At 59.3% G+C, this 16,593-nt stretch overlaps 1 non-coding gene across 1 annotated transcript; it reads left to right on the plus strand.

Annotated features, from left to right (window-relative positions):
* Window positions 1-13,222: 13,222 nt before the first annotated feature.
* LOC131870114 (5S ribosomal RNA) lies at window positions 13,223-13,341 on the plus strand. The gene has a single exon (XR_009368464.1). It is a non-coding gene; the product is annotated as a 5S ribosomal RNA (ribosomal RNA).
* Window positions 13,342-16,593: the final 3,252 nt, after the last annotated feature.

Consider the following 16,593-nt stretch of genomic DNA (forward strand, 5'->3'; position numbering starts at 1 on the left):
TACGGAACCCGGTTACCCGAAAACCACCGCACCGTCGATGCTCGCGACAGTCATGCCGTGAGACTGTGCACCGTGCACGCGACCGAGTAAGGCCACTCAGAGACATCCATTTCCCAGGCATATGCCCCCTACGCACTTTTGGTGGTGCACCCCGCACGAACAATCCCGCCTCGACCAGCCTGAACAATTCCCCTCTCGAAGGAAGGCCTCGGCCTTAATCGTCCACGACAAACAGCTCGACGAGGCATGAAGCACCCACGGGAGCCGGAGCATGACGATGCAGAGTCTCGGTTCACAGGAGCCTGGGAAGAACATCCCGTACGGAACCCTTTACCCGAAAACATCCGAACCGCACATGCTCGCGACAGTCCTGCCGTTAGAGAATGCACCGTGCACGCGACCGAGTAAGGCCACTCAGAGACATCCATTTCCCAGGTATATGCCCCCTACGCACTTTTGGTGGCGCAACTCGCACGAACAGTCCCACCTCGACCCCGTAAACAAGCTTTTTTGCCTCGAAGAGTTCGTCGGAGACGAAGAAGCAACCTTCAGTGCAAACGTAGCACTCTTTTGTGCAACCGCCCAAACAACGCCCCCTCTACCCTCTGTCGAAACACTCGGCATTGCTGCTCCCTAAGGTGAGCTTCTCCTCATAGGCAATTCCGCTCTTATCCGGTCACGTTTGTGTGCCCGAATTTCGCAAGGCAACCTCCATGGGACATGGAAAAGACTCGAGAAGAGAGCTCGCTCACGGGAGAGAGAAGCCAAGGAGACCACGAGAGTGCTGAGAGTGGGACAGCGCTGAATAGGCGGGAGAAGCCTGCGCGTATAAACGGAGATATATATCCAATTGCAACGAAGGAACGTGCCAAAGATCGAGAACAATGGCAGAAATGCTAGTAACGTGCACTTCGGGACCAACGCATCACCGGAAGACAACCGCCAAACATCGAAAGAGTCGCGATGCTCCGCAACCTACGTGCAAAGCGGTCGCACACCGGGTAAGGGAGTGAGAGCCCCAAACATAGCTGGGCGAGGCGCTCACTCCGCTCTTTAATATCTCGTTAATACCGCCAAGGAAATGGCACAAGCACACACACACAAGCATCCTCGGAAGAGGACAGTTCGAGTGACAGGTCAAATCCAAGAGTTCCGAAGACTACCTCCAGGAACAATCGGGAACAAGACCGATTACAAGTCGTCGAGTCTGTTACTGGGCGAACACGAGATGCGCACAGGAAATCGATCAGCCCTCACAATGGCCCAAGGCCAGAGATCGGACTGCTACGATTTACCCCAACAATCATCGTGCCACTCTTCGCAGAGAGGTGATAGACGCCAACGAGCCCGCGCATAGCAATCGAGGTGTAAAAAGGGCGTTGAAGGCAGGAAGCCTGGACGAAAGAGGCTACGAGGTCACCTCGAAGCGGTCTAAGAATCGGGCGCACTTGGGGCGACTACCAGTGCCAACCCCTTATCCCGCGGTGCGTCCGACACACAGAAATTTCCAAGGCGGCCAAGGAGCCTCCCCGCATAGCAATCGGGGTGTGAGGTTACGGATGCAGCATTGATAGCAATCGAGGTGTGAGGCGAAGGATGCAGAAGTGAGAGCCGAGGGATGTAGCAGAGATAGCAATCGGGGTGTGTGATGCAGAAGAGATAGCAATCGAGGTGTGCGGTGGGAAGGGCCCAGCAGCCAGAATGCATGAAGCGACGGATGAAGCAGTGATGACAACCGGGCTGTGAGGAGAGGAGGGATGCAGCCAAGAAAGCAATCAGGGCTCGAGGCAAGGGATGCATCAAGGATAGCAATCATGTTGTGAGGCGAGATTCCAAAGGCTAAACGTGAGAGGCTGCAGGGTCGACTCAGAGAGGTCTATGCATGTGAGAGGCTGAAAGCAAGGTCGACTCGGAGCGGTCTATGCATCGGGCGCGCTTGGGGCGACTACCAGTGCCAACCCCTTATCCCGCGACGCGTCCGACAAAGAGAACGTTCCAAGGCGGCAGAGGAGGTTACCAGCCGAAGGATGCAGTAGCAATAACAGGTATAGTTCCGCGGCGGCCGAGAAGACTCACCGCATAGGAATCGGGATGCGAGGCGAGGGATGCGGCGGGAAGGCCCCGACGGCTAAACGGAAGAGGCTGCAGGGCCGCCTCGGAATGGTCCAAGCATCGGATGCGATTGGGACGACTACCAGTGCCAACCCCTTATCCCGCGATGCGTCCGATACACAGATAGTTCCAAGGCGGCCGAGGAGCCTCACCGCATATCAATCGGGGTGCGAGGCGAGGGATGGGGCGGGAAGGCCCCAACGGCTAGACGGAAGAGGCTTCAGGGCCACCTCGGAATGGTCCAAGCATCGGACGCGCTTGGGGCGACTGCCAGTGCCAACCCCTTATCCCGCGATGCGTCCGATACACAGATGGTTCCAAGGCGGCCGAGGAGCCTCACCGCATAGCAATCGGGGGTGCGAGGCGAGGGATGGGGCGGGAAGGCCCCAACGGCTAGACGGAAGAGGCTTCAGGGCCGCCTAGGAATGGTCCAAGCATCGGACACGCTTGGGGCGACTACCAGTGACAGCCCCCTATCCCGCGATGCGTCCGATACGAAGATGGTTCCAAGGCGGCCGAGGAGCCTCACCGCATAGCAATCGGGGTGCGAGGTGGGGGATGCGGCGAGATGGCCCCAACGGCTAGACGGAAGAGGCCACAGGGCCGCGTCGGAATAGTCCAAGCATCGGACGCGCTTGGGGCGACTACCAGTGACAACCCCTTATCCCGCGATGCGTCCGATACGAAGATAGTTCCAAGGCGGCCGAGGAGCCTCACCGCATAGCAATCGGGGTGCGAGGTGGGGGATGCGGCGAGATGGCCCCAACGGCTAGACGGAAGAGGCTGCAGGGCCGCCTCGGAATAGTCCAAGCATCGGACGCGCTTGGGGCCACTACCAGTGACAACCCCTTATCCCGCAATGCGTCCGATACGAAGATAGTTCCAAGGCGGCCGAAGAGCCTCACCGCATAGCAATCGGGGTGCGAGGTGGGGGATGCGGCGAGATGGCCCCAACGGCTAGACGGAAGAGGCCACAGGGCCGCCTCGGAATAGTCCAAGCATCGGACGCGCTTGGGGCGACTACCAGTGACAACCCCTTATCCCGCGATGCGTCCGATACGAAGATAGTTCCCAGGCGGCCGAGGAGCCTCACCGCATAGCAATCGGGGTGCGAGGCGAGGGATGCGGCGAGATGGCCCCAAAGGCTAGACGGAAGAGGCTGCAGGGCTGCCTCGGAATAGTCCAAGCATCGGACGCGCTTGGGGCGACTACCACTGCCAACCCCTTATCCCGCGATGCGTTCGATACACAGATAGTTCCGAGGCGGCCGAGGAGGTGGGGGATGCAGCGAGATGGCCCCAACGGCTAGACGGAAGAGGCTGCAGGGCCGCCTCGGAATAGTCCAAGCATCGGACGCGCTTGGGGCGACTACCAGTGACAACCCCTTATCCCGCGATGCGTCCGATACACAGATAGTTCCGAGGCGGCCAAGGAGCCTCACCGCATAGCAATCGTGGTGCGAGGTGGGGGATGCGGCGAGATGGCCCCAACGGCTAGACGGAAGAGGCTGCAGGGCCGCCTCGGAATGGTCCAAGCATCGGATGCGCTTGGGGCGACTACCACTGCCAACCCCTTATCCCGCGATGCGTCCGATACACAGATAGTTCCAAGGCGGCCGAGGAGCCTCACAGCATAGCAATCAGGGTGCGAGGCGAGGGATGCGGCGAGAAAGCCCCAACGGCTAGAGGGAAGAGGCTTCAGGTCCGCCTCGGAATGGTCCAAGCATCGGACGCGCTTGGGGCGACTACCAGTGACAACCCCTTATCCCGCGACGCGTCCGATACACAGATAGTTCCAAGGCGGCCGAGGAGCCTCACCGCATAGCAATCGGGGTGCGAGGCGAGGGATGCGGCGAGAAGGACCCAACGGCTACACGGAAGAGGCTTCGGGGCCGCCTCGGAATGGTCCAAGCATCGGACGCGCTTGGGGCGACTACCAGTGACAACCCCTTATCCCGCGACGCGTCCGATACACAGATAGTTCCAAGGCGGCCGAGGAGCCTCACCGCATAGCAATCGGGGTGCGAGGCGAGGGATGCGGCGAGAAGGACCCAACGGCTACACGGAAGAGGCTTCGGGGCCGCCTCGGAATGGTCCAAGCATCGGACGCGCTTGGGGCGACTACCAGTGACAACCCCTTATCCCGCGACGCGTCCGATACACAGATAGTTCCAAGGCGGCCGAGGAGCCTCACCGCATAGCAATCGGGGTGCGAGGCGAGGGATGCGGCGAGAAGGACCCAACGGCTAGACGGAAGAGGCTTCGGGTCCGCCTCGGAATGGTCCAAGCATCGGACGCGCTTGGGGCGACTACCAGTGACAACCCCTTATCCCGCGACGCGTCCGATACACAGATAGTTCCAAGGCGGCCGAGGAGCCTCACCGCATAGCAATCGGGGTGCGAGGCGAGGGATGCGGCGAGAAGGACCCAACGGCTAGACGGAAGAGGCTTCGGGTCCGCCTCGGAATGGTCCAAGCATCGGACGCGCTTGGGGCGACTACCAGTGACAACCCCTTATCCCGCGACGCGTCCGATACACAGATAGTTCCAAGGTGGCCGAGGAGCCTCACCGCATAGCAATCGGGGTGCGAGGCGAGGGATGCGGCGAGAAGGACCCAACGGCTAGACGGAAGAGGCTTCGGGTCCGCCTCGGAATGGTCCAAGCATCGGACGCGCTTGGGGCGACTACCAGTGACAACCCCTTATCCCGCGACGCGTCCGATACACAGATAGTTCCGAGGCGGCCGAGGAGCCTCACCGCATAGCAATCGGGGTGCGAGGCGAAGGATGCGGCGAGAAGGACCCAACGGCTAGACGGAAGAGGCTTCGGGTCCGCCTCGGAATGGTCTAAGCATCGGACGCGCTTGGGGCGACTACCAGTGACAACCCCTTATCCCGCGACGCGTCCGATACACAGATAGTTCCAAGGCGGCCGAGGAGCCTCACCGCATAGCAATCGGGGTGCGAGGCGAGGGATGCGGCGAGAAGGACCCAACGGCTAGACGGAAGAGGCTTCAGGGCCGCCTCGGAATGGTCCAAGCATCGAACGCGCTTGGGGCGACTACCAGTGACAACCCCTTATCCCGCGACGCGTCCGATACACAGATAGTTCCGAGGCGGCCGAGGAGCCTCACCGCATAGCAATCGGGGTGCGAGGCGAGGGATGCGGCGAGAAGGACCCAACGGCTAGACGGAAGAGGCTTCAGGGCCGCCTCGGAATGGTCCAAGCATCGGACGCGCTTGGGGCGACTACCAGTGACAACCCCTTATCCCGCGACGCGTCCGATACACAGATAGTTCCGAGGCGGCCGAGGAGCCTCACCGCATAGCAATCGGGGTGCGAGGCGAGGGATGCGGCGAGAAGGACCCAACGGCTAGACGGAAGAGGCTTCAGGGCCGCCTCGGAATGGTCCAAGCATCGGACGCGCTTGGGGCGACTACCAATGACAACCCCTTATCCCGCGACGCGTCCGATACACAGATAGTTCCGAGGCGGCCGAGGAGCCTCACCGCATAGCAATCGGGGTGCGAGGCGAGGGATGCGGCGAGAAGGACCCAACGGCTAGACGGAAGAGGCTTCAGGGCCGCCTCGGAATGGTCCAAGCATCGGACGCGCTTGGGGCGACTACCAGTGACAACCCCTTATCCCGCGACGCGTCCGATACACAGATAGTTCCGAGGCGGCCGAGGAGCCTCACCGCATAGCAATCGGGGTGCGAGGCGAGGGATGCGGCGAGAAGGACCCAACGGCTAGACGGAAGAGGCTTCAGGGCCGCCTCGGAATGGTCCAAGCATCGGACGCGCTTGGGGCGACTACCGTTGCCAACCCCTTATCCCGCGATGCGTCTGATACACAGATAGTTCCGAGGCGGCCGAGGAGCCTCACCGCATAGCAATCGGGTTGCGAGGCAGATTATTGGGAAGGGAACCCCCTGGGATGCGGCTCAAGCAGTGCCCAAAGGGACTGGAATGCGGAATCACATCGAGAGACCCAAATGCTATACGAGGGCTCAAATCGAATTATCGATTTGGCCACGACATGGACGCATCGGAACGACTACCTTTGCCGAACCACTCGCAATTGCATCCATACCGAAACCAATAGACATTTCCGTTAGAGCCCTCGCATAGCATTCGGGAATCTCGCATGCCCCTCTAAATCGACCAATGCTGGCGCTCAATGAAAATCCGAGCGCTACCACCGTTCGAGCGCCAGCATTGGTCGAGTTAGAGGGGCACGGGGGAGAATGCTCCAGTCAACACCTCCCCTATATAAGTTATTTGTCCGATTCTCGCACAACCGTAGTCTGCCTCGTCGAATCAAACAACGGTCCCAGATTCCGACTTCCGTTCCGTAGAGACCCAAAAGCTAGATGGAGGCTCGCAAGAAAGAGAGTCGGCGCATAGCAATCGGGTTTCTCGAACGTTTAGGGACCGAGCTCACTTGCGGATAGGGCAAAATCCGCCAAGCAACCCAAAAGCTAGACGGGGGCTCGAATCGAATCGCCTAGGCGGCCACAACAACGACGTGTTGGATCGACTACCAGTGCCAAACCATTCAGCAAGACTAGTCTGTGTCGAGGCCGGATAGAGATTCTCAGAGAGCGCCCGCATAGCATTTAGGAGACCTGCCGCGTCCCTCACACTCGACAAATGGTGGTGCACGTTTATAAATCCGAGCGATCCCAACCCTTTCAAGCACCAACATCGGTCGAGATAGAGGGGCACGGAGGGGGCTGCGTGAGACAACACAGTCCCCTATATAAGTTATTTGTCCGATTCTCACACATCCGAAGAATGGTCATCAAATCGGACAACAGCCCAAACTTCCGACTTCCGTCCCAGAAAGCCCAAGAGCTATCTAAAACGTTCATGGCCGGAACTCGATCGCGGCTATACCAGTCCGCCAAGCAACCCAAAAGCTAGACTGGAGCTCTAGTCGAATCACCTCTGTGGCCATTGCAAGGACGTGTTGGAGCGACTACCATTGCCGAACCATTCCGCAGGTCGAGTCCATACCAAGGCCGCATAGAGATTCACGATGAGCTCCTGCATAGCAATCAGGAGACTTGCCGTGTCCATCACAATCGATAAATCCTGGTGCAAGATTTTTGCATCCGAGCGCTCCAACCAGTCGAGCACCAGCATCAATCGACATAAACGGGCACGGGGGGAGGATGCTCGAGAACACTACCTCCCCTATATAAGTTATTTGTCCGATTCTCAAGCAGCCGAAGTCTGGTCATCGAATCGGGTCAAAGACCACAACTTCCGACTTTACCCACAATGCAAGTCATCGAATCGAACATCGGCCCCCGAGTCGGACTCCATGCGTATGTCAGGTCATCGGACCCAAATTCCGCCTTCCTGCGCATGGCGGGCCATCAATATCAACTCGGTCATCGGACCCAAACTCCGCCTTTTTGCGTATGGCACGCCTTCAAATCGGTCATCGGACCCAAATTCCGCCTTCCTGTGCATGGCGGGCCATCAACATCAACTCGGTCATCGGACCCAAATTCCGCCTTTCTGCGCATGGCACGCCATCAACTCGGTCATCGGACCCAAATTCCGCCTTCCTGCGCATGGCAGGTCATCGGACACAAATTCAGACCTCGCCAATATGCCTACGTATCGAATCGGTCATCGGACCCAACTTCCGACTTCATCCATACTGTAGGGTCTTTGAGGTTGGCGCGGTGCGCTCAACCCAGGGAGTCGACCCATCGAAGCATACACCTCCCCTATATAAGCTATTTGTCCGATTCCCACACCTGTGTAGTTTGCACCTCTGACCAGGACATCGACCCCAACTTCCGAACTCGACTGCAACGACGGCACCAGCGCCTTGGTGCGCACCTTGCGACGCACAGTCCCAACATTCGCCTTCCTGCACATGGCAGGTCATCGGACCCAAATTCCGACCTCGCGAGTATGCCTACATATCGAATCGGTCATCGGACCCAACTTCCGACTTCATCCATACCGTAGGGTCTTTGAGGTTGGCGCGGTGCGCTCAACCCGGGGAGTCGACCCAACGAAGCATACACCTCCCCTATATAAGCTATTTGTCCGATTCCCACACCTGTGTAGTTTGCACCTCCGATCAAGACATCGACCCCAACTTCCGAACTCGCCTCCAACGACCGAACCAGCGCCTTGGTGCGCACCTTGCAACGCACAGTGCCAACATTCGCCTTCCTGCACGTGGCAGGTCATCGGACCCAAATTCCGACCTCGCGAGTATGCCTACATATCGAATCGGTCATCGGACCCAACTTCCGACTTCATCCATACCGTAGGGTCTTTGAGGTTGGCGCGGTGCGCTCAACCCGGGGAGTCGACCCAACGAAGCATACACCTCCCCTATATAAGCTATTTGTCCGATTCCCACACCTGTGTAGCTTGCACCTCCGATCAGGACATCGACCCCAACTTCCGAACTCGACTAAAAAGACCGCACCAGCGCCTTGGTGTGCACCTTGCAACGCACAGTGTCAACATTCGCCTTCCTGCACATGGCAGGTCATCGGACCCAAATTCCGACCTCATGAGCATACCTACTAATCGAATTGGTCATCGGACCCAACTTCCGACTTCATCCATACCGTAGGGTCTTTGAGGTTGGCGCGGTGCGCTCAACCTGGGGAGTCGACCCATCGAAGCATACACCTCCCCTATATAAGCTATTTGTCCGATTCCGACACCTGTGTAGTTTGCACCTCCGCTCAGGACATCGACCCCAACTTCCGAACTCGCCTGCAACGACCGAACCAGCGCCTTGGTGCGCACCAAAAGTGCGCACTTTTGGAGGGCACTTTTGTGCGCTCCAAAGGTGCGCACTTTTGGAGGGCACTTTTCTGCGCTCCAAAGGTGCGCACTTTTGGAGGGCACTTTTTGGAGGGCACTTTTCTGCGCTCCAAAGGTGCGCACTTTTGGAGGGCACTTTTTGGAGGGCACTTTTCTGCGCTCCAAAGGTGCGCACTTTTGGAGGGCACTTTTTGGAGGGCACTTTTCTGCGCTCCAAAGGTGCGCACTTTTGGAGGGCACTTTTTGGAGGGCACTTTTCTGCGCTCCAAAGGTGCGCACTTTTGGAGGGCACTTTTTGGAGGGCACTTTTCTGCGCTCCAAAGGTGCGCACTTTTGGAGGGCACTTTTCTGCGCTCCAAAGGTGCGCACTTTTGGAGGGCACTTTTTGGAGGGCACTTTTCTGCGCTCCAAAGGTGCGCACTTTTGGAGGGCACTTTTTGGAGGGCACTTTTCTGCGCTCCAAAGGTGCGCACTTTTGGAGGGCACTTTTTGGAGGGCACTTTTCTGCGCTCCAAAGGTGCGCACTTTTGGAGGGCACTTTTGTGCACTCCAAAGGTGCGCACTTTTGGAGGGCACTTTTCCTGTGCTCCAAAGGTGCACACCTAGGTGAGCACCTTCGACCACACCTTGTAGCACACCAAACTCTGACTTTCGACTTCATCCGCAATGCAGGGTCTTTGAGGTTGGCGCAATGCGCACAACCAGGGGAGTCGACCCATCAAACCCAACACCTCCCCTATATAAGCTATTTGTCTGATTCTCATACATGCGTAGCCTGCAGGAGCAATTAGGACATCGACCCCAACTTTCGGCTTCTAAACGAAAACAAGGTCTTTGAGGTTGGTGTAATGCGAACAACTAGGGGAGTCAACCCATCAAACCCAACACCTCCCCTATATAAGCTATTTGTCTGATTCTCATACATGTGTAGTCTACAGGAGCAATTAGGACATCGACCCCAACTTTTGACTTCTTAACGAAAACAAGGTCTTTGAGGTTGACGTAATGCGCACAACCAGGGGAGTCGACCCATCAAACCCAACACCTCCCCTATATAAGCTATTTGTCCGATTCTCATACATGTGTAGCCTGCAGGAGCCATTAGGACATTGACCCCAACTTTTGACTTCTTAACGAAAACAAGGTCTTTGAGGTTGGCGTAATGCGCACAACCAAGGGAGTTGACCCATCAAACCCAACACCTCCCCTATATAAGCTATTTGTCTGATTCTCATACATGTGTAGCCTGCAACAACGATTAGGACATCCACCCCAACTTCTGAATTCGTCTGCGTTGACCGCACCAAAGGTGCACGCCTTGGTGCTCACCAAAATCCGACTTCCGACTTCTTCTGCTATGCGGGGTCTTTGAGGTTGGCGCAGTGCGCACAACCAGGGGAGTCAACCCACCGAATGCAACACCTCCCCTATATAAGCTATTTGTCTGATTCTCATACATGCGTAGACTGCAGCAATGATTAGGACATCCACCCCAACTTTTGACTTCTTAAACAAGACAGGGTCTTTGAAGTTGGTGCAGTGCACACAACCAGGGGAGTCGACCCATCAAACGCAACACCTCCCCTATATAAAGCTATTTGTCCGATTCTCATACGTGTAGTCTGCAGCAGCGATTAGGACATCGACCCCAACTTCCGAATTCGTTTGCATTGACCGCACCAAAGGTGCACGCCTTGGTGTGCACCCTGGAGTGCACTTTGGTGCTCACCTCGGTGCACACTTTGGTGTGCACCTCGGTGTGCACCAAAGGTGCGCACCTTGGAGCGCACCAAAGGTGTACACTTTGGAGCGCACCACATAGGGTCTTTGAGAGGTTGGCGCAGTGCGCACACCAAGGTGGGTGTTGAGGTGCGTGCCGAGGTGGGTGGGTGCTAGGGTGCGCTCCATGGTGGGTGCCAGGGTGGGTGCGTGCTAGGGTGGATTCCAAAGAGGGTCATAGGGTGGGTGCCAAGGTGGGTTGGTGATATAGTGGGTTCAAAGGTGGGTACTAGGGTGGGTTCCAAGGTGGGTCACAAGTTGGGTGCCAGGATGCGTGGGTGTTAGGTTGGGTGCCAAGGTGGGCTCCTGCGTGGGTGGGTGCTAGGGTGGGTTTCAAGGTGGACGCGAGGGCGGGTGCCAAGGTGGGTAACAAGTTGGGTGTTAGGATGGGTGAGTGCTAGAGTGGGTGCCAAGGTGGGTGGGTGCTAAGGTGGATGCCAAGGTGGTTCACAGGGTGGGTGGGTTCTAGGGTGAGTTCCAAGGTGGGTCACAGGTTCAGTGCTAGGGTGGGTGTCAAGGCGGGTGTCGAGGTGCCTGGGTGCTAGGGTGTGGATGCCAATGTGGGTCATAGGGTGGGTACTAGGGTGGGCTGCAATGTGGGTGCCAAGGTGGGTAACATGCTCGGTGGGTTCTAAATTGGGTGCCAGGGTGGGTGTGCACCCACCTTGCCCGAGGTGGGTGCCAAGGTGCCAGTGTGGGTGGGTGCTAAGGTGGATGCCAAGGTGGGTGAGAAGGTGGGTGATAGGTTGAGTGGTAGGATGGGTGGGTGCCAAGATGGGTCACAGGGTGGGTGCAAGGGTGGGTAGGTGCTAGGGTTGGTGTCAGGGTGGGTGGGTGCTAGGTTGGGTTCCAAGGTGGGTGCGAGGGTGAGTGTCAAGGTGGGTCACAGGTTAGGTGCTAGGATGGGTGAGTGCTAGGGTGCAAAGGTGCCAGGGTGGGTGCTAGGATGGGTCGATGCTAGGGTGAGTGGCAAGGTGGGTCCACAAGTGTCAAGGTGGGTGCCGAGGTGGGTGCCAAGTCGGCGACTGCTATGGTGGATGCCAAGGTGGGTCACGGGGTGGGTGCCAAGTTGCTAGGTTGGGTTCCAAGGTGGGTGCCAACGTGGGTGCTAGGGTGCGTGGGTTAAAGGGTGTGTCACAACGTGGGTGCCAGGATGGGTGCGCACCCACACTGGCCAAGACGGGTGCGGGTGCAAGGTTGGGTTCCAAGCCCGGTCACAGGCTGGGTGCTAGGATGGGTGGGTGCCAAGGTGGGCACCAGGGTGGGTGCACCCACCCTGGCCAAGGTGGGTCACGGGGTGGGTCCTAGGGTGGGTAACGGGGTGGGTACTAAGGTGCGTGCCAAGGTGGGTCATAGGGTGGGTGCCAAGGTGGGCACCAGGGTGGGTGTGCACCAACCCTAGCCAGGGTAGGTCACGGGGTGGTTGTCGGGGTGGGCGTCAAGGAGCCAAGGTGGGTGGCAAGTAGCCAAGTTGCGTGCCAAGGTGGGTGTCGGGGTGGGTGCCAAGGATCCAAGGTGGGTGCCAAGGAACCAAGGTGGGTGTCTGGGTGGGTGCCGAGGTGGGAGCCAGGGTGGGTCCCAAGGTGAGTGCAAAGGTGGGTGCCAGGGTCAAGGTGAGTGCCAATGTGGGTTCCAAGGTGCCAGGGTCAGGGTGAGTGCCAATGTGGGTTCAAAGGTGCTAAGTTGGGTGCGAGGTTGGGTGCGAGGGTGGGTGGGTGCCAAGGTGTGCTAGGTGGAAGCCCGGGTGGGTCGGCATCCCATGGGTGTCGAGTTGGGTGCCTGATGGGTGCTTCTTGTCAAGTTTTAGTCGTCGGGACTCATTTCGAGCCTTAGAGGTCGTTTCTTGTCCGGTTGCCCTGTCTTCGACCTGGGAACCCAATTTTGGTCCTCGGGTCCCATTTTTTTTTGTCTCGCATCCCACTTTTGGCCTGTGGCCTTTTCGGGGTCGATTCTCGTTTTGGGCATCAGAGCATGTTTCTTCTCCTAAAACCCAATATTTGTTTATTAAGTCTCGGAACACATTTTTGTTCTCGTGGACCCATCATGGGTCTTGGAACGCATTTGTGGTCCTTGGGTCCCATTTTGCATCCCGAAACTTGTGTTTTGGTGCTTGATCCCTATTTTGGGTGCCCACCTTGCACCAAGTGCGCACCCGGGGCAAACCGAGCGCCTTGGTGCACCGGGGCAAGATCGAGCGTGCACCCGAGGCGCCCCGAACATGCACCAAGGTGCACTCGGCCCACATGTGAGCGCAGGTCGTTGCGCCCGAGGTGGTGTGTGGGCACCGCGTTGCAGACGGGACACTGCACGCACACGACGCCCCCTCCAGGTGCACGCACGTAGGCCGGGCCGGGTGCACACCCGACGCCCTAGCAAGGTGCGCGCACCCGGGCAGGGCTCACACTTGGCGAACGGGGCGCACTTCGCGAGGGAGGGTGTGCACCTCGACGGGGGTGGGTGGCCGGGGTGGATTCGCACGTGGGTCGCGGTTTGCTAAGTACACACTGCGACAAGCTCATAACGGGTGCGATCATACCAGCGTTAGTGCACCGGATCCCATCAGAACTCCGCAGTTAAGCGCGCTTGGGCCGGAGTAGTACTGGGATGGGTGACCTCCCGGGAAGTCCCGGTGTTGCACCCTTTTTTAGTTTTTCGCCGGGCGTCGCAATGCTATTTGAATAAACCTTTTGCCCGTTTGCGTTCTCGTCGGGGCCGGGCCGGGCCGGGGTGCGCTGCCCGCACTACCGCGCGCGCGGGGGCGACACCGAGCGCGCACCCGAGGCGCCCCGAGCACACAGGCCACGGTGCAACCCGGGCGTTGTGCGCGCACCCCGGTGCGCCCGAGGTGCTGCGCGCGCACCCAGGTGAAATCGGTGTGCACCTCGGCCAGTGCGCGCTCGGTCGAGTCGCGCACGTTGGCCAAGGTGCACGGTGATGTTTCTTACTCTAAGGTTCCGCACCAGACGCCCGGGACAGGTGAGCGAAGCTGGGCGGGGCCGGGTGCGCGGCCGGGGCAGGTGCACGCAGCTGGAGAGAGCTTTGGAGCACACTTCGGAGCGCACCAATGATGCGCTCCATTCAAAAGTTTCCTGAAAAGGCAAAAAAAGTTGAGATTATAGAATTTCCCACTTGAGAGATTGTAAAAAAAAAAAATTTAAAATGAAGGAAACGCGGGTGCCAAGGTGTGCGCAGCCCAGCCAAGGTGTGCGCACCAAGGCGCCCACCCTGGCGAAGGTGCACGCAAGGTGCGCACCCGAGGCAAACCGGACAATTAACCCAACTTTCGACTTCGCGCGCACCTTGGAGCGCACTTCGGAGCGCTCCTTGGTGCGCACCAATCTTGGGCACCTCGGAGTGCACCATGGCGCCCACCAAGGTGCGCACCCGGGGCAAACCGAGCTCCGACTTCGTGCGCACCTTGGAGCGCACGAAAGGTGCGCACCATGGCGCCCACCAAGGTGCGCAGCCCAGCCAAGGCGTGCGCATCAAGGTGCGCACCCTGGCGAAGGTGCGCACCCGGGGCAAACCGAGCTCCGACTTCGTGCGCACCTTGGAGCGCACAAAAGGTGCGCAACCCAGCCAAGGTGTGCGCACCCCGGTCAAACCGAGCTCCGAATCGTGCGCACCAGAGGTGCACGCCATCGTGCGCACCTTGGAGCACACTTCGGAGCCCTCCTTGGTGCGCGCCGATGTTGCGCACCTCGGAGCGCACCCGGGGAAAACAATGCAATTAACCCGACTTTCGACTTCGTGGGCACCTCGGAGCGCTCTCGGGTTCGCACCTCGGAGCACACCGAGGTGCGCACCTTTGATGCGCTGCCTTCACCAATTTCCAGAAAAGGCAAGAAAACATTGAGAAGGTGTGCGCACCGAGGTGCCCACCCTGGCGAAGGTGCACGCGAGGTGCGCACCCGGGGCAAACCGGGCTCCGACTTCGTGCACGCCGCACCTTGGAGCACACTTCGGAGCGCTCCTTGGTGCGCACCAGGGCGCGCAACCCAGCCGAGGTGCCCACCCCGGCGAAGGTGCACGCGAGGTGCGCACCCGGGGCAAACCGGGCTCCGACTTCGTGCACGCCATGGTGCCCACCGCGGCGAAGGTGCACGCGAGGTGCGCACCCGGGGCAAACCGGGCTCCGACTTCGTGCACGCCGCACCTTGGAGCACACTTCGGAGCGCTCCTTGGTGCGCACCATGGTGCCCACCAGGGCGCGCAACCCCGCCGAAGGTGCACGCGAGGTGCGCACCCGGGGCAAACCGGGCTCCGACTTCGTGCACGCCGCACCTTGGAGCACACTTCGGAGCGCTCCTTGGTGCGCACCATGGTGCCCACCAGGGCGCGCAACCCCGCCGAAGGTGCACGCGAGGTGCGCACCCGGGGCAAACCGGGCTCCGACTTCGTGCACGCCATGGTGCGCACCGCGGCGAAGGTGCGCACCCGGGGCAAACCGGGCTCCGACTTCGTGCACGCCGCACCTTGGAGCACACTTCGGAGCGCTCCTTGGTGCGCACCAGGGCGCGCAACCCAGCCGAGGTGCCCACCCCGGCGAAGGTGCACGCGAGGTGCGTACCCGGGGCAAACCGGGCTCCGACTTCGTGCACGCCGCACCTTGGAGCACACTTCGGAGCGCTCCTTGGTGCGCACCATGGTGCCCACCAGGCCGCGCAACCCAGCCAAGGTGTGCGCACCAAGGTGCACGCGAGGTGCGCACCCGGGGCAAACCGGGGTCCGACTTCGTGCACGCCGCACCTTGGAGCACACATCGGGGCGCTCCCGGGTTCGCACCGGCGTTGCGCACCGTGGTGGGCACCTCGGAGCACACCAAGGTGGGCAGCGAGGTGCGCACCTTTGATGCGATGCCTTCACTAATTTCCATAAAAGGCAAAAAAAAAACGAGATTTTAAAATTTCCGTTTTGAAAGATAGTGAGAAAAAGGGAATGCTGGTGCCATCTTGAGCCCGCCCTGGTGCGCAGCCCAGCCAAGGTGTGCGCACCAAGGTGCCCACCCTGGCGAAGGTGCGCGCCCGGGCAATTAACCCAACTTCCAACTTCGCGCGCGCCAGGGTGGGAGCGCACCCAACAACCGGGCCTGGGAAGAGCCAATGCGAGAAACCCCACCAAACGCTCTGACAAAAAAAGAGGGGGCGCTCCAGTAACCCCGCTTCGGAGCGCACCCTGGGCAAACCCAGCCAAGGTGCCCACCCCGGCCAAGGTGCAGGCGAGGTGCGCACCCGGGGCAAACCGGGCTCCGACAACGTGCACGCCGCACCTTGGAGCACACTTCGTAGCGCTCCCGGGTGCGCACCTCAGAGCACACCAAGGTGGGCAGCGAGGTGCGCACCTTTGATGCGCTGCCTTCACTAATTTCCAGAAAAGGCAAAAAAAAAAGGAGATTTTAAAATTTCCGTTTTGAAAGATAGTGAAAAAAACGGAACGCGCGTGCCATCTTGAGCCCGCCCTGGTGCACAGCCCAGGTAAGGTGCCCACCCTGGCAAAGGTGCGCACCCGGGCAATTAACCCTACTTCCGACTTCGTGCGCGCCAGGGTGGCAACCGGGCCTCGGAAGAGCCAATGCGAGAAACCCCACCAAACGCTCCGACAAAAAAAGAGGCGGCGCTCCAATAACCCCGCTTCGGAGCGCAGCCGGGGCAAACCCAGCCAAGGTGCCCACCCCGACGAAGGTGCACGCGAGGTGCGCACCCGGGGCAAACCGGGCTCCGACAACGTGCACGCAGCACCTTGGAGCACACTTCGAAGCACTCCCGGGTGCCCACCGGCGTTGCGCACCGTGGTGGGCAGCGAGGTGCGCACCTTTGATGCGCTGCCTTCACTAATTTCCAGAAAAAGGCAAAAAAAAATGAGATTTTAAAATTTCCGTTTTGAAAGATAGTGA

Source organism: Cryptomeria japonica, unplaced genomic scaffold (assembly GCF_030272615.1).
Source record: "Cryptomeria japonica unplaced genomic scaffold, Sugi_1.0 HiC_scaffold_289, whole genome shotgun sequence".
Classification (NCBI taxonomy): Eukaryota; Viridiplantae; Streptophyta; class Pinopsida; order Cupressales; family Cupressaceae; genus Cryptomeria; species Cryptomeria japonica.